The sequence below is a fragment of the Ambystoma mexicanum genome, chromosome 1p (genome assembly GCF_040938575.1).
Source record: "Ambystoma mexicanum isolate Mex_15411 chromosome 1p, UKY_AmexF1_1, whole genome shotgun sequence".
NCBI classification, from domain to species: Eukaryota; Metazoa; Chordata; class Amphibia; order Caudata; family Ambystomatidae; genus Ambystoma; species Ambystoma mexicanum.
In genome coordinates, this window is record NC_090921.1 from 476,036,530 (window position 1) to 476,055,019 (window position 18,490).

The window sequence follows — 18,490 nt, forward strand, 5'->3', positions numbered from 1 at the left end:
CACATGGAAGCCTGGAACGGGAAAACTATTTTAGATCCATACCCAGCTTTTTTCTCAAAGTCAGTGTCAGCCATATCAGTTGAAAGGCTTGATGCAGTGGGGTCTCTACAGCAATCCCAATTGCATATACACTCTTTAGGGATTCTTACGTGATCATTTGCATTGGGGTAAGATATTTAAGGACAGGTCCTGCCGCACAATAAGGTTAAGGATGGACAATATTTCAACAGTCGGATATATAAACAAGCTGGACAGGGCGGTGAAGAATTTCCCTTCCTGGCTCTTGTCTCTTGGGGCAGAAGGTGGGGTGGCCACTGTGCCACTGCCTTCTAAGCAATCCTGGGCCAAGGACCAGTGTAGGGAGGATTCCCATGACCATCTCACCATGGCCCTGGCATTTGGCAGGGGCTTGTCTCATTGCTATCCCAAACCAGTTTAAGCTGATCCCAACATTAATGAGGATATGATATGATATGATAGGTTATTTATAATGTGCTTAATACCCAGAGGTTTCTAAGCGCGGATCCAGGGATCGAACCTGTGTTGCTCCGTGGCGTCTTGCTTCCAAGGTGAGCACTTTGCTGCTGAACTATCCCCCCAAGACAAGTCCTCAAGTGGGCGGATCAGCCGCCATCTTGAGAACTTGCATCCCTATTGGTTGCAAAGTCTTCACATTGATTTACTAAGGGACCTCTGCCTCCCAAGAGATTTGATGTTAGAGAATTCTTTAACATTGTGTGCGGAGCTGGAGGCAGGGCAAGGTGAACGGCTGAAGAACTGTAAACCTGTCAGAGACAACCAATTCAAATTGAACCATAATTATATGCAGCTAAATTCGGTGGGACAAATGTGGCCCCTGGTGGTGTGGCCTTATTTAAGCCTGGAGTTTGCAGAGACAGATGTGGTGGTTGGAGAAGGAGACAGATCCTTGGGGGCCGTTGCTCGAGGACGGAGCAGGAAGAGTGGAGCAGGAAGGTGAAGGTTGTAGAAAAGTGGCTCAGAGAATGGGGAGCATGATGGGGTGGTAATAAGGACGAGGTTGTGAATTGGAACAGCGGAAGTGGGAGGTGGAGGATAAGGGGATAAGGAGGAGATTATGAATTGTGAAAATTGAGTATGCAGCGAGTAAGAACAGTAGCAGGAGTAGTTGGTGAAGAAGAATAGCAGGAGGAGGGAAATGGCAGAGGAAGATTTGAAGAAAGGAACGCAGGAATGTTCCTAAGGAGGAGGTTGGGGTAACATCAGGTGGAAGGAAGGGAATAACATTGAGGAGAACGACTTTCAGGATGGGAGTGAGGGCAATGCAAGTGGAGCAAAGAGGGAGTAGTAACAAAGGATTGGAGAAGGAGAGGAAGAGACTGGAAGAGAGGAAGAGACTGGAAAATAAAAGGAAAATCAACTGGCACACTGCCAGCATGTGGAACCTGAGTGGCGATGTTATGGAGCTTGTATCATGCAGCAAAAAGTCATGAGAATGTGAAGGCGAGAGACAGTGAGTAGGAGAGGATAAAGGCAGAAGAAAAGGTCCTCTTAGGTATGATACTGGCACAATTCAGCAAAAGGGTATATAAGGGATAGGTAGTGTGGACTATAGCCAGAAACCTGAGTCAAGGAAGGAAATATGTCAACCAGTCTCCAGGGGCAGTTGCCTGGGAAGCCTATGGCTGAAGGTTTTAGGGTCAGCCATTATATAACCCCAGTCTGACCCAGCTGGCTGGGAAGCCAAGTTTCCCTACCGCCTGGTGGAATCTCCTTCATGTCCAAGAAGCTTAAATATTCCAGCCAAAATGTCTACAAGACATTCACAGCACGTTTGGAGATTTATGTTCAAAGTAATGATCCAGCAGACTAGTGTCAACATTCATTCATCTTTCAAAAATGCAGAACATTTGGGGCCCACTCCACCTGGGCCGGTATGCATCCAGGCTCAATGCCCAGCACTAACAAGCTGGGAAGGGCGGTGAAGAATTTCCCTTCCTGGCTCTTTTCGTTAGGAGATGGGGGCCTGTTGTGATGGTGACAGATACATTTGTTCAAGTCTAGGGCAGAGGAATTCACTGTGGCGTTATGTACCGGTTCTACAGGCAACACCAGTGGCTAACAGCCCGCAGCCCTCGGGCCATTAGCGTGGGCCCAGTGCCATTTCCCCCCAGTGTTGCCCATGGAACGGTTACATAAGGCCATTAGCGCCCAGGTTACCAAAGCAGCAACCCAGGGTGCTAAAAAATACGCATGTACCGTTGTAGGAAGGAAAATCCTTTACCTACATGGATGCCATGGAAAGTGAAGGCGGGGCTGAGTACGGAGTCCCTCTTCCGTTTCCATGGCGGCCATGGGAAGCTGAGAGGAAGGTGCAGCGATTCGGAAGCAAGGGCCAACACAGACAAAATAAGGTAAGTGGGGTGGTGGGGGGTTACTAAAGAAAAGCAAACAGGCACAGCGGGTGGGGGAAGAACACAGGCTTGTACTGGCGGTTCAAAGCCACGTTCCTAGCCACCTGATTTGCTGGCCTCCCCGCCCGGGGTGCTAATATGAATTCCAGCATTTGCATTGATTTCTCGGGTGTTGTCACTAGTACAATTTCAAGGAGGAACAATTGTATCAGTAACACTAATTTTGGCCTAATAAACATGTTATCTAATAACATTGGATCTAGCCATAGACTGCCGGACTTCCCTTGGGCTTGTCAGATGTATACAGAAAGGTCTAGGCGACAAATCTTATCCTCTGCTGCTTGCAGACAATCTGACTCTTCGGTTCTTTTGGCGATAGATGGAGGCCACAGGCATTTTCAAATCAGCTTCACTGGTCATCCAAACTTCCTGGGCTCGTAGGACTCTTAAATATATATCTTTGCATGGAATTTTTTATCATACAATGTGTTTGTACAGATCAGCCATTTCAACTCATCATGACTTAATTGGAGGATTTTCATTGCGGTGCACATATTGGTTTACAGATTATTGAAAGTGATCAGATGGACAGAACCTCTGCTCCTGAGATGAACTACGTTATTGGAGGTGGGCTTTTTATTATCTTTCTTTAGTGATTGGCCTGATAAGGAAGCGGACTAACTCCTCTCTCCCCTCGCTGCCCTACTCCATCCGATGCACCCACTGTGATTTGCCCAACCCACTGTTGAATGCTGTCTCTGTTACTTGTGCGCTCGCTCGGAGGCCCGTGGGTATGTAGCGCTCTATAAACATTTTTTTTCTTTTTTTTTTAACAATTTATTTAATAGTGCACACAGGTACTGCACATGTATACATACATTTTACAACATCACTTTGTATTACATCATACACAGTTATTTCCTTCTGAGATCTCACTGGCGTTTTTGGCTTTATCTGCGAGATATTGTTTATATCTAGCCCATATATTTTTTGGTTTGGCTATGGGCCGGGACATTTCTATATATAGTTCTTCTGTGTCTTTTGTCCATATCATGTCTCTGTCCCAGTCTTCTTTGGTTGGTGGGGTTTCACTCTTCCAACTCATTAATATGGCTCTCTTAGCTATAAGAAGACCTAGATTCAATAGTTTCTTCCATACCGGGTTCATTTTCCCCACCGCCCCAAGCATGCAAATCTGCGGGGATCATTCTACCGGGTGGTCTGCCATCTTGTCTAGTGCTTCACACACCTGACCCCAGTAGTCCCTTAGCTTTATACATGTCCAGAGCATGTGGTATATGTTTGCATAACTTGCAATACACCGTTGGCAGGTTCCCGGCATGTCCGGATATATCCGTTTGAGTTTTGCTGGGGTGTGGTGTGTCCTATTTATTATTTTATAGTGGATTAGTTTGTATCTAGAGTTAGATGATACCTGTTTGGTAAGCTCACAAATATGTGCCCATTCCTTGTCTTCTATTTGTTGTTCTAGATTATGTTCCCATTTGTTTCTGGCTGTGTGTGTGGTTATTGGCCGTGTCTGTAGTATGACTCTATACAATGCTGAGGCTTTGATTTGTTGCGTTGCCCCGGTGAACATGTACCCCAGGCCTATATTTATCTGCAGCTCATCAGGAAATGTGGGGTGTTCTTTTCGTATTGCATTACTTACAGCCTCATATTGCTGTTTATATTTGTTTGTGTTTCCCAGTATATCCTTTAATTCATTCCATTGGACAAAGCGTCCATCTATGAAAAGCTGTCCCCATTGCGTGATGCCCTGTGCACTCCAGTGTCTGGCAACTTTCCCATCCAAGTTGAAAGGTGTTTGGGGGTCACCACAGGATGGCATACTAGGGTGGTACAGCTTGTTTGTAACAAATATATCCGCTATTTTAGCGCTCTATAAACATTTAAATAAATAGATAAAATAAACATGCCTCGAGGTATTGTCTGCAGATATATTCACATAGATATCTTTGGTGGCTCTTTGCAGGGTTTCAGACACCAACGTACTGGATTGTACGCAGAGAGTATTTGCATTCGTTTATGTGATGAAACAAACAAAGATGGGTTCTAAGCTCGGTGTCAAGCCTTTTACAACTGTGCTGGTCCGGAAACAACGGTGCCGGTAAGCCTACCGGCACCGTTGTTTCCGGACCGGCACAGCACAACTCTTTGGGTGGGTGCCAACCCACCCATCAGGGTAAGACCTGCCCAGTGGGACGGCACCGACTCGCAGAGTTCATACAGAAGCACCGGCAACGTTGTTAACGGTGCCGGTGCTCCCGTATCCCCATTCTCATGGAGTCCAATTGGACTCCATGGGAATGGGGACTAAAAAAATTACCGGAACCTAACTTTCCAGCCACCAGACTCGGCATAGCCCGGTGCACTAGGAAGTCATGCACTTTACTTTAGCCAGATGGGTTAAATTGGCTGAGGTGCATGCATCCCTAGTTGGTGATATGATATGATATGATAATGATAGGATGAGTCATTTATAATGCACCTGTACACAAGTGTTTCTAGGCGCAATAAGACGAGGGAGGGAAGACAGAGGAAGGGCAAAACGAACGGTCTTACTTGGCCTTGTGACATTCACATTGTGCAAGTGCGAAACACAAAGAGCAGGGGGGAGTGGAAAGAGAAGGAGGAGTGCCAGGGAGAGGGAGGAGGGAAGTGCAATCAGAGCAGCTGTGGATACGTGCAGGAGGCAGTGGACTGTAGGGTTACATTAACACCCCCAAGTGCGTGGTAGGCCAGGGGGCAGTGCAGTGGTGACTGGTCGTGGGACGGCCTGGTACATAGTGAGACTCTGAGGGTAGCCAGACCATCAGTCAGAGCAGCAGACAGGTAGGTCAGCGGGGGGGGGGAGAAAGAGAGCGAGAGAGAGAGAGAGAGAGAGAGAGAGAGAGAGAATGCAGAGGGGAATGGGAAGGTCTTCAGCAGCTTTCGTAACTTCAGGTGGTCCGGCTCAAGTTTGAGAGGGATAGGGAGGCTCAGTCATATAGGGATGCAAGGTTGTATGATATTCTTAAGTCAGCTGATTGGTCTAATGCGTCAACCTTTTTTTGATTTCCGTTGTTAACCTGTTATGCAAGCTCCAACTGCGATTGTATTACGGCGATAATGTTTGCATACTAATGATTAGTCCTAGTATACTAAAGCAGACAGTCACGATTCTGCTAATGGCACAGTAGAAAATATTAGCCTACGGTAGATATTTTTCTCTGCCTTGATGGGGATCAATCCTAGTTTTTTTAGTGCCGATGGCTGTCTTCATAGACCAGGATCCATGTTATGACCCCAGACCATTACGACCATGATGTCTTTTCTATTCCAAGAGATGTGACTTATTCGAAAAGTGGTGTATCACAAGATGAGGACATGTAGCACTAAAATGGCAGAATTTGAGATGGATTGTGAAGGGGGGGGCACCCCTAAACAGAGTTGCGTGAGCAGCAGTTCATTTTACACAAGATTTAAACATTTTCTTGCAGCTATTCAACGTAAAAGGAAAGATAAGTGTATCATACTCACCTCTGTGCCATTAATAAAATACTGAGTGTCCATTGTAATCTACTGGAACTAATCAGTGTTACTGTGTGCGTAAATCCAGAGACATGCATTCATGCAATGAGAGAGTAGGGGTTGGAAGGTAGCTGCTGTGCCCAGGTCGCTAAACTTAAGAGAGTGAGGGGGCCATCCGTGCTGTTCCCTTAATGTGGTTGGTTGTTTTCTGTGCAGAGCATGTTTCCTGTACTGTGCGATTCATACCTATAATATAGTTTGGCATGTGACACTCACAACCAATCTCCAATCAGAGGGAAATGTGTTATTTTCAGATGATCAGAAACATTGGGCTGTGAGGCGTCATCTCAGGATGGAGAAGTTGGCATTTCAGGTTCTCATTAGGGAGAGGGATCCTGTGTACCCTCACTATAGATCAAAGAGGAGGAGATTGGATGTCCTTGTTCGACCACTGATAGGTTCAGGTCTCGCCTTGACTCATGCCATCAGTCAGTAGATCATCAGGGTCCGCGCTTAGAAACCTCTGGTTGTTTAAGCGCGTTATAAATACGTAACTAAGACAAAAAAAAAAAAAATTATGCAACTAAGAAAAACAAACAATTCCTGTAACAGCGCCTCGATGCACACGGGCTGTGTGAGCGCTTTATAAATGTAAAATAAATAAAAATAAATAAAATCAGTTCTTTGTAGTCTGTTATTTTCAGTCTTGCATTTCTATTGGGAGAAACAATACGGCAAGCATCAGACTGCAAATAAATGCCTAGGTGCCCACATCCCTGACATAGGACAACGTGAGATCTTGTTTCGTGGTGAAACGTGAAATTATAGTAGTTGGAACTAGCTTTAGAAACCTCTGTTGCAAGATATGTTCTTGAAGTCTATCAGCCACTTTGCCCAGGCCCTCTTTTTTTCACAAAGATAATTATAACACTAATCCCTTGTTTATCGGGTTACCTACATTATTTAGGAAAAATTGCACAACAACATCATTTTGAATTCCCAAGCTGTACTATATGCGTGAATCACACCAGTAAATCACTTTGGAAGTTTACAGGGCTAAACTTCGGATCAGCTTACTTATACATATATCAAGTATTCGTTTTGTGACTTAGTTTTTCTGATTTAACCACCCATATCAATAATGAATTAAATGTATCCATCCTTGCTGAACCTGAATCACCGGAATGAGGGCCCACCGACTCCTCTGCATGGCAAACACAGGCTTGTATAAAACGTAGTCCACTTTCTATGACCAGTGTACCCCATGCAGAGGCAGGAAGAGTTTTGGTGTGGTGAGGAGTAAAAGGTAGGGGGAGAATAAGGGGTTGGGTGGGTAAAGGAGTGAGGGCCCCAGAGGCAAGTGGAGCAGGTTGGGAGTGAGCATGAGAATGAGACATTGGGCAGGGATCAGGAAGGATGGGGTTTGTGGTGCAGGGGGAACACCACGGTATGGAGGGTCAACCCCCCAATACAGAGCGGAAGGGGGAGGGATAACAGTCAAGATTCCATGGAACAGAAGTCAGTGGGAGCCACGGTAGAGTGGCTTTTGGTTGGAGGGATTCGTGAATGGACTTTGGTGGGTAAGTCCTTTACATCAGTAAGTGTGACAAGGTCATTAATCCGACATTGTTATGTGGGGATAGGAACTCTCTAAGTCTGGGTGTGACCTTTTGTTTATCTCCATTTTTGAATGCTCTTCATTGACTTATCATCAAATTAATGATTGCAGAAATGAATGAATATTCTAGATTTCATCACCAGCTATACCCATTATTTGTGAGCATTTTTTCTGCTGTCTTTATCATGAAACATTTGTGAACATAAAAATATGGGCAACTCTACAAAACTTAATTATCGCTCAATTACACTCTATAGTTCATCTTAAAATACTCTCCAACCTGTAACTCACTTTAATCTGTAAGGCATATTCAATTTTAATAATATTTGGTTGTATATCTGTCATTGAAACAATGTGTAAATCCGAAGTCACCATCAACACGTCACAATAATCTCTTTTAACTATGTATTCCCTCTCATTTTTCTACGGTTACTTCTAGTCTACATTTTAAGTTCCTTCATTATAATTCTGTTTAATTCTGTCCACATTTTCATCAGAACCCAGTGTACTTTATGTTTATTCCCATGTGGATGCTACCATGCTAGATTAACAACATGCCTTTTATATCCACTACATCATGGCTGCCCTCACGGTATGCTTTCAACATGACTCTACAATGTATTCGAGTCCTTTCTCAGTGTTGATTAATCACATATCCATTTTGCTCTGAATGCCAGGGGCGCATACTAGGGAGCTTGCGTCTTCCCCTTAGTAACCATTACGGATGGTTACTCCTCAGGAAGCCCACCGCACGGAGGAGATTCCCTTTTGATTTTCATCCACGTGGGAGCAGACCTGCGAACTGATTCACGCCACACAGAATGAGAAAGTAAGCTATTCCTCTTGTAGCCTACACCACGGACATGTACTGCTCAAGACTTTACCTGTATCCATTTCTTTTCCTATTCTTAAATCCAGCATCACGTCACTTTTACAGCCTTTAGATGACATCTGGCCCTTGATTACAGGACCATCATTTGACTGTATATCCGCCGAATTATGGCTCCCACCTCAAGGGATTACAGAATGCATGGACGCACCGGTCCGCTATTCACTAGCTCGTTGAGCTGCACATCGAAGTCACCGGCTGACTTTATGGGCTTTGGTGAGTGTTACATTTTGCATCTAAGTTTTCTCCCCGTCTCCAGTTCATCATTACGTATGGACTTTCAAATGTTAGCACAGTTAATCTTTATACCTAAAACTGTTAAGTGCAACTATACGTCAACCAATATCTAGGTTGAAATCGATTTTAAATTTCTGCAGTACCCACCATAGAGATTCTCTACACATGTGGTAGCAAATGACTTCGGAGAATTTTTGTTTGTTAAACACCACAATCAGCAGCATGTGAGCACGACAAAACTGTTATGTAATGTACCTATGTTGCAGCTATCTTCCAGCTACACATTTATTGGATATAGCCTTACTGTTTCTCTCCTTTATTTTTAATCCACAGTTCAGAAACTCCATCTGGCTCTGAAAGAAGAGAGTATATTTCTCGAAACGCGTCAGCCATTTTATGTAGAACTGAACTTTCTATGACTTATATGTTTTTTGCATTAAATCACTAAACACTTTTGTGTATTACAGCAAACTAAATATCTGTCTTTCCTTGAATTACCAGACAAAACAGAGCATTGTTTGAACTCTTTCATTAATGAATGATTTAACCGTCTATTGACGGGATTGTAAGGTGTGTAGGGGACGGGAGGGTTCCATCTTCGGATTCCCTTTTCTCTGTGCTGGTGTATTGTGGTGGCTCTGTGCCAGGGCCATTTTTTTCTCCCCTGCACCTAAAACTACTATCTATTTAATTCTCTACTATTTACTACAAACACTAATCCAGTGAACCCAGGTGTGCTCCACCTAATCCTTCGCTCGTGGATGGAAGCCAGAGCCAGTTCTACTGGGGTAGGTGGCAGTTGAGAAGGCCCCAATTCCTGTCGCCCCAAGTGGAAGTTTGTATTTGAATAGTGCCACCTTGCATAACTATGCAAACACCTGCCTGCTAGTCTTGCTTCTTTCATTATAGGCAAACTCAAGGCTCAGCAATCCGGGCTGATCAACCCATAAATGTAACCCACCATGGGCACCAATGTTCCAAGCAGAAGAATTCTCTGTGTCAACAGAAAGAGAGAGACAGATTGATCGTAGGGGCAGTAGAGTTGCGCAGCTGCTGGTACTCAGCACACTTCCAAGAGTCTGTGGCACGTGCCGCACACTTACAATCTAGAGAAATGACCCTCTGAAAGACTCATATTTCTGTAGCATGGAGTGGCTTAACACTGAACTTAAAATCCTCAATACTTATCGGGGAATGCGCTACAATGTGACAACCACATTCATTCATGGATGCACACTGCTGTTGTTGTAGCATGGTGGCCCCACACAAGGAAAAGAGTAAGGGCTTAAAGCCTCCATTTTGTATATGCTGACCATTGTAGCACATCCTTGGTGGAGACGCCAGCATCATATTGGTCAAGGAGAGAGACGCAAAGGAGAAGAAGAGAGGGGAGGATACGAATGGTGACTGAAACAGGAATGTTTGGGTTATCATGTTGAGGTCAGAGAAGAGGGATGTGGCAAACCAAGAGACCAGTGGGAGCAACGACAGTGGATTGGAATGTGGAGGCAGTTTAGGTTAAGTACTGGTTGGTGTGAGTGATTGGTACTGTGAGTAGGCATGCCAACTGGGTGGGCGAGAGTAATAGAGATAGTGTAAAGAACGAGAGGAAAGTGATTGAAAGGAGGTTGACTGAGAAGAAGGTGGGATGGGGTCGAGTAGTGGAGTAGTGTGAGAGGGGATCATAGTAGTGGGGAGGGTAGTAGGGTGGAGAAGGAAGCATGGTAGGAGGGAGTAGAAGGAACTAACATTGAAGGGTAGAAGTAGACAATAGAAGGATAGAGAACCATTCGATGGACAGAGCAGGAAGAAGTAGGATGAAGGAAGTGATGAGGTGGGTAGATTGGGATAGAACTCTGTAGCAAGGGGGAAATAGCATCAGGAGAAAGGAGAGGATTCAGAATGAGTCCGGATAGAGTGTCAGGAAGGTATACCCTGACAACTCCTTTAGAAATAACAACGTGGATAATGTAGGCTCAGCTTAGAAACTCTGGTCCTTGGCTGTTCTGGTCAGTCACCCCTCTGGTTCCTGGCTATTCTGATGAATGTATCCAGTGGTTATAAAACCATGCATGTTACTCAATGAAAAGTGTGACACCTGAAGGCATGTGTCTGCAACAAATGTCCCTAAACTCACACTCCCCCAGTCACAGATGCATCAACACAACTCTCCACACTCCTTGAGAACCACAATGACATACACCTCAAGCGACCAACCACAACATAAGTACTGCAGCAACTAAACATCATGCACGTAAATACATTTTTAGAAGGGAGCTTCATTGTGTTACTCACTTTAACTGATTAGGTAGCGTACACAGATTCACTTCTGAGTGTGTCGGGTCATTCAATTGAACATGTCTCATCAAGCATAAGAAAGAATCTGTTGGCAACAAAATAAATGTGTTTTTGCGAGTTCACTAAAAGGCTAGGTGCATTTCACCAAACGCTGGCCAAGGGGTATTGTTTGATCATTTAAGCCGAGCTGATGCTAAATTTGGCTGCGTCCAGGAAAAAATAAACTAATGCTGCCGTGCACCAATGATTAATATTACAGTGACCCATCTGCATGTACCCTAGAAGGATATTGATATTTTATTTGTATCACGCTCATACACATGTGTTTCAGAGCGCAATGATGCAGGGAGGGGAACAAGGGAGAACAAGAACAATGATCTTACTAGGCCCAGTGACAATGAGAATGCGCAAGTGCAGGGCAAAGGGAGGGGGCAAAGTGCAGGGGAGAGGGGATAAGTGGAACGTGCACAGCAAAGGAATAAAAAAGAAAACAAGTGATAGTGCAGCCAAAAAGAGGCAAATGCTAGGTTTAAGGCACAGACAGCGGGTGTCTGATAAGTGCAGATAGAGAGGGGGCGACTGTAGGGTTACAGATACAGACCCAAGTGCAAGGGTTGCCTGGAGGCAGCGCGGGTGCATGGGCAAGTACCTGGGCCCGAAATCAGAGGGTGACCAGGTGCACAATGCTGAAAATAGAGCAGATCAGCAGGGGAGAGGAGGAGAGAAGGCGGACGCAAAGAGGAAGGTCTTGAGCTGCTTCCGGCTATCACTCAAGGAAAGAAGTCTCTGCAGTTTTGAGCATTTTTGACATACTCAATGACAGTCCAAACTAGTAGAACTCCCGTTAAGACCTGAGATGTCCTTCCCGTGTGATATTGTTGAGTGGTGTCATATTGTTGTCATATTTTTGTGTGGAAGTGGCAGAAGCGGCAACATTGCAAGAAGACATCTGGTACAATTCTGATGGGATGAACCCTCTTGACATTTGCTTCTAAGCCATGGACTGCAAGATACCATGACCTCCACAGACTTTGATTGTTCCTGGGCTAGTATGTGGCCGAAAATGTGCTTTACAAACAGAATTGTGTGGCCGAGGTTTGCTCTTCCTGTTCAACCAAACTTCATAGATACTGTACTGCACCTCTAGTGTCCAGTTCATGTAATGCTTCACGCAGTCCAGTCACACTGCAACCATTTCATGATCATTTCAGTGGTGACATGGACCGCATATCTATCGCACTCTGTGAAGTCTTGAGAGGGAATACAGATGTGTTAGTCAATTGCAGTTCCTTTATTTGTCTAATATTAATTAAATGTTATACAGATCCAAAGTGACATTACAAATGAAGACATTCAAGAACTGGCCCAGAAGTAAAGGGAAGGATCGCCTTACTGGCATTACAACAACAGTGCGTGGCTCTGTGACGTCACACTATACATTTAATAGAAATGTAAATACATCCCTCAACTCCCACTGTCACCTCATGCATTCCTTTCTTTTCTCCTCTGCAGCCTTTTCCATGATTTTCGCCTTTTGGCAAACATCTTTTCATCTACCTGTCTATAATATCACATCGAACAACTGACCATACATTTTGAACCCCTTTGCCAATCCTCACCAAATTTACCACATTCAATTCTACGCTGCATTTTGCGCCACAATTTCTGACATTTACTGGTATAAAGGTGAACAATTATTTTAATAGCAATGTATATTTCTGTTTGGAAGGAACATTGCCAGGTTCACGTTGCCTGGTAGAGAAGAAATTGGTCTTACCTGTGAGTCCAGTTCAGAACCTCATAACACTCCCTCCTCCGCACGAGCGCACAGGTACTATAAACCAGGAAGGGCTGACACTCGCTGCCTTGCAGTGCCCAGCTAGCCACTCCTTTACATGTCTCCATGGAGGGTGGCAGCAGGGAGTCTGGAGTGAGAAGTGCGTGCGGTGTCTACTACAGCAGTAATGCCACCCGGATTCAGCAGGGAACAGTAATGACGTCTACGAAGCAAGAGGCCAACCAGACTTTTGCCCACTATTGTCAATAGCCAGTCTGCCCCAGGCCCCTACTGCAAGGCATAACCTTATTAATTGACTTTTTCAAGTGTTAATCTTATGCAACATTGGATTATTATTTAATTGTTTGTATCTATGGCTGGGTCCATAAGTGGCGTAAAAAGTATACAGGCTTTAGAGCAGTTAAACTCATTTAAATGTACAAAAGTGTGAAGTTATCCCCAAAGAACGAGTGTGCATGCCTGGTTTGTAAGGGGGGAGAGAGGAGTGGCGAGCGGCCTGGGAATAATGATCGGTGGGGGCCGCAGAGAGAGGACCCCCACAAACTCAGCTGCATAATCACGCAGGGTTCTCGTTCGGGGAGCTGGATTTATTCTACTGTGAATCAATGTGTTTATTGAGAGAGGGCACGTCAGCTGCGAGAGACGTCCCACTTAGAAGGCCCTCAAGCAGAAGCAACGCAGCACCGGTGCGCTCTCTGATCCGGAGAGCAGTGCCGAGACGCACTGCTTGCTGTCTGCACAGCATGGGGGGCCGGCAAAATGTGACCGTGAGGGATGCGTCGGCAGTTTAACATCCATAATGAATTCATCGCAAACTACGGAAATGCATCAGTTGTGTATTATAAGTTACAGCATTATCCAAGCAGCAGGGATATTAGCAGATAAATGACAACCCGTTGAGCGGCAGATAGCGGGAAACCAAACAAAATGGTTTCACACAAAAATGGACGCCACAGGACAGAAGTGGAGTGACAATTAATAGCGAGAATAAATAAAACGTATAAATGGGACTCTGGGAGTGGATGGGGCAGGGCGAGAAGTTATTTACCAAGTAATAATGGTTGTCAGCGAAACGGGCACTCTAAACGCACCCGCATCCTTTCAGTGGGGACAAATGGGGGACAAATGGCTGGAGCCCAGACATAGCCACTGAAGGTGGCCTTTCTCCCCTTTCTAGGGGGATTCCAGAGATCTACCCTTCTGTGGCAGATGTGGCACTAGAAGACGAGATGGGCAGAGAGGAAGTGTGGTTGGTGGACTCTTCTGGTGAAGCCAAGGTTGGACTCTGGCATCTTGTGGCGCCCTGGTCCACTACTGCCCAAGCTAGGTCTAGGGCCAGATAAGGGCAGGCCGCTGCTTTAGGCGCCCCCAGTAGACTGCTACTATCACCAGCAAATTGACTCCATACGCCAGAGGGAGAAAGGTTGTGCTAAAATGTCTCTTTGTCTCAAGTGTTAAAAATATTTGTAATGGGCAACAGTAAGATGTCGCTCATAAGACTCTGTCTGCTTGAGATGCTGGAAATAGCTGCTAATGCACTGGCTCTGGTTTGAGTGCAAGTGTCATGCGGGAAGGCAGGGATGCCATTTCACCAAAATCACAGGGGTAGCAGAAGTGACATCACATGACCCTTGAACTCTGATGACATCACAGGAAGTGACGTGATTTGACCACACCCCAAAGTGACATCACAGGAAGCGATGGAACACAACCGTTTACCCCTTCAGAAAACAGGAAGCGGCATCACATAGCATTGTTTCTAAGTACACTATGAAAACTATGGTTACAATATTACTGTAACGTGATACATTTCATACAAGAATGGATCACCATATGTATTGGCAAAAAAAAAATGCTATTACTGCAACTTGCGAGAATCAAAATACATAGTCCGAAATGGATGCTTACTCTACTCTAAATGCTTTTTGGAGGATTTTGTCTGCATTGTGAATTTGAGCTGGAAAAAAACAGACTAAATCAGTTACTCACCCCTGAAGCGTGCCTGAAATAAATCTTTAATGAGTCTAACAATTATTGTATGGAATTCCAGAAAGATAAATAGCCCAAATAGCCACATGACATTGGTCACAGCCCAGGAGCTTCACATTGTAAATGTTTAGGGGTAGCAAGGGAGACCACAGGGGTAGCATGGGAGACCACAGTGGTCGCAAGTGCGACCGCTGGCAAACCCTAAATGACGTCCCTGCTGGAAGGCCCTGTACTGAAGGACAACAGTCCACAGTGAAAACATGCTTCGGTTTGATCATGATCCGTCCATTTAGGTTCGTGTCTCGCAGCTCAGAGTGCAGCCTAGGGTTCTTCAGGAGACTGTTTGGATCTTCGACGAATGCTACTTTAATGATTAGGTTGTCATCTCTAGACAAGTTGCTGTTTCAGAGGACTCGAAATTAAAATGCTTAAAAAACAAGGACAGCAGCGTTAGGGCTTTATCCCTGTCCAAGATAGTGTTCACCATGGCTTTCCAACTGGTAGTGACATTTCATAACCAGGGCTAGGAAAGACAGCATGAAAGAAAAGGAGCTAAACTCTTTGCACACTTCGCCAAGCAGCACTGGACTCCCCCTCGTCTCTGCTTTTTCTGCATGCTCAGACAAGTTCACACACAGCTTGACTGCATCACAATTGGCTATTATCGTTTGGGCAACTTGTGTCCTGCATGCTCTGCTGGTCTAGATTTCTCCTTTCCTTGCTTCGGAATTCGTGTTCTACCTAGCTCCACCAGGCTAGTCAGCGGATTAGTTTCTGCTTGTGTTTCTAATGATGTAACTGTATGTGCATGCATTTCTGATAAGCCATTCATGCAGTGAATGGCTTAATCACCAGCTGCACACCACAATAAACCACCTATGTTTCTTTGCGGGGTTCTAGAGAATCATCATCATTTCCCCAAATATTTCCCAGAATTCCTTCTCCGAGAGACTGCATGTCTCCTTTAGCTCTGGAGCATGATTCGCCGCATGTGTGAGATTAGTGCCTCTGGCCTGCACAACTCCAGATTGTGGAAGTATGCAATATGTAGACACAACGAATGCACACGCATACATGCCTGTGATGATAGAAGGTGTAAGGCAATCAGCAAGATCCAACTTAAAAATCTTGAATCACCTGTAAAGTCTACTAAAATGAAGCAGTGGACCCCAAGCTTACCTGTTCCAGTGATGCAATTTACCATACCTCTATCACTGTACACGTCTTATTACAAGGTTTCCTGCAGCCAGGGGCATCCAAGAGACTATCCATCTGGAAAACTCTGTGCATGCAGAGGGAAAGGCTTCCCATTATGAGACTTCACTGAAGAAACCCTGACATAATTGCTACCCAAATATAGCATTGTGATAGATTGCCATCTGCTAGGTTGTAAACATACTTGCTTTTTTGTTTTTTATGAACATAAAATAATGCATATAATTCTCTCTGCTAATCAGACCTCTTTTCAAAATGCCACATGGCACATTTCAGTGCACACATGTGCCTTGCTGTAACCAGTCTGCCAACATCTTCAGTGCCAGCTCTGCAGTGGCACACATCAGGTTCTAAGGTCACCTGTGCATCCCTTACTGCTCCTGGAACGCAAAGACCCTGCAGGCACAGGTGGCATTTTAACTGTCTGTATGTCCAAACTAAACTCACATGGTGGGGAATCTAGACAGTGTGGTAGCATGTGATCTGTAAATATAAGCCATTCCTGTTTTGTCTTTGTTTACTGCTTCAGCGCCTTGATGCATTCGGGTCTTTGCCGTGCTTTATAAGTCAGCATACAATACAATACATGGTGACTGCTAGAAACACAGAATTATAAAACATCAGCTGTCAGCTCGGTGAGCAGGGCCTAGATTGACTGTCTCCACATCTGCCATGCAGAACAATAGGAAGCTGCTTCATCATAAAGGGCACTACCTTCCCCCAAGGTCACAGATACGTCCCACAGTAGGTCTCCTGGGAACCGGGCTGCAGATTCAGCATTGACATGGCAGCGCCAGCCTCACACAAGGAAGCTGCTGATCGCTCGAGTACTTTAGAATCCAACAGGCACAGAAAGGTGCAGCATCGAGTGACCAGACGGGCTAGGTAGGCCTGGAGAAGGGTCCCACATTTGCTTTCTGTTAGGGTACTCTTCCTGCTCTTGCTGCCAACAGTTCCTGTAAAAAAGGTATTCTAGGTGGGATGTCATATGGGAAGGGGCACTTGTTACAACAACAGGGTTTGCCAACTTACATCAGGCTTGTTTTGGATTAATCCCCTGTGACATTTTTCCTTTAGAATAAGAGTGTCACCCACTCATTCTTCATTGATTCTTGAACCATCAGGAGAATAAGAAGGATACACTTTTGGATCTCTGTTGGGAGTGCAGTCCATTCCTAAGTCCTCTTCCATAGAGATGAAGACAGAAGGCATCCAAGGCAGAGGAGAGCTCAATTCCTTAAAGATACCCAGGGAACGGTACAGCTGAATGTTGCTGGACAAAGGCCTCTTTGCTGTCCGCACTGTAACCAGACTCCTGCTCAATGGTGTTGAAGGATTTCCTGCAGGGTCCAACCAAGGTTCTAGGAGTTATAGTGCAAGGCAGAAGGACTCCACTTGTCATAGAGACCCTGGATAGGGACTCCCATCAATCCAGTAGTCAAAAAATGTCTCTTGGCCGTGTTCCTGCATTGAACCACTTGTGAGTTACACAGACCTGGAATCGCCTGCCTCACCAGACCTCTTAATGCCATGTGCCGTTGCTGCTCGGACCACACCACGTGTTGTATGCAGTCAACGAACAAACCAATCCAATGCCGAATAACCACACTGGGAAGCTCCTACAAGCCTGGCTTCACACTGTTGAGCTCCCAAAAAAAGACACTGTGAAGAGGCCCTGTCCTCCGGTCCCCTTTTGGAATATTACATGGCCATAATGAAGGGGTTCCCCCAGTCTTAATCGGTGGTAACAGCCCAGGAAAAGTTAATAGGTCTGAGCGAAATGAAAGAAACGTACCTTGCTGTGCTGCGCGACATCGTAGTTTCCAAATTCGTTTTCTATGTTGATGACGTTCCCATCATCAACCAAGAAAATAGAGTTGGGAGACTATGACGATGCAATGAACCGCAAGTTAAGTTTCTTTTTTTTTTATTTAAAACTCTTAGTTTGAATTCCCCAGCTCATCTACCCAGAGAGCCATTCTACAACAGTCTTCCTTTCTACATTTTCGTTACTGGGGTGGGCTTTTGCTAGTGTTTCTAGTTAGTTGATTGCATTTTATTGTTGAAAAGTCTATTGGCCCCATTACAACCCTGGCGGTAGCCATGCCTGTAAAACAGGCACAGCGGCCGCCAGAGTTGCATTTTTTCCGGTACCCAGAAATGGGCAACTACTGGGTCATTACGGCCTTGCCGGACCCAGTAGTTGCCCGTTGCTGGACGCCAGAAAAATTCTTCCTAATTCCCATTGAGCCCCATAGGGCTCAATGGGAATGGGGAAGCCGGATGCACAGGCACCGTTATCAACAGTGCTTGTGCATCCAAAATGCAATGCTCGCGGGTGCCTTTCATTCTGCCAGGTCACACCTGGTGGAATGAAAGGCACCCGAAAGAACAACTAGCTTACCAGTACCGTTGTATCTGGACCGGCAAACTCGTAATGAGGCCCTATACCTTTATAAAAAATGCATTGGGCATTTGTTTATTTTGGAACCACTGTACTTAAGTTGTTTCTATTTCTA

At 45.2% G+C, this 18,490-nt stretch overlaps 1 long non-coding RNA gene across 1 annotated transcript; it reads left to right on the forward strand.

Annotated features, from left to right (window-relative positions):
* The first annotated feature begins 8,223 nt into the window (after window positions 1–8,223).
* Window positions 8,224–9,129, forward strand: LOC138521576 (uncharacterized). Its single transcript, XR_011283124.1, has 3 exons — window positions 8,224–8,374; window positions 8,464–8,650; window positions 9,005–9,129. It is a non-coding gene; the product is annotated as an uncharacterized lncRNA (long non-coding RNA).
* The last annotated feature ends 9,361 nt before the right edge of the window (window positions 9,130–18,490 follow it).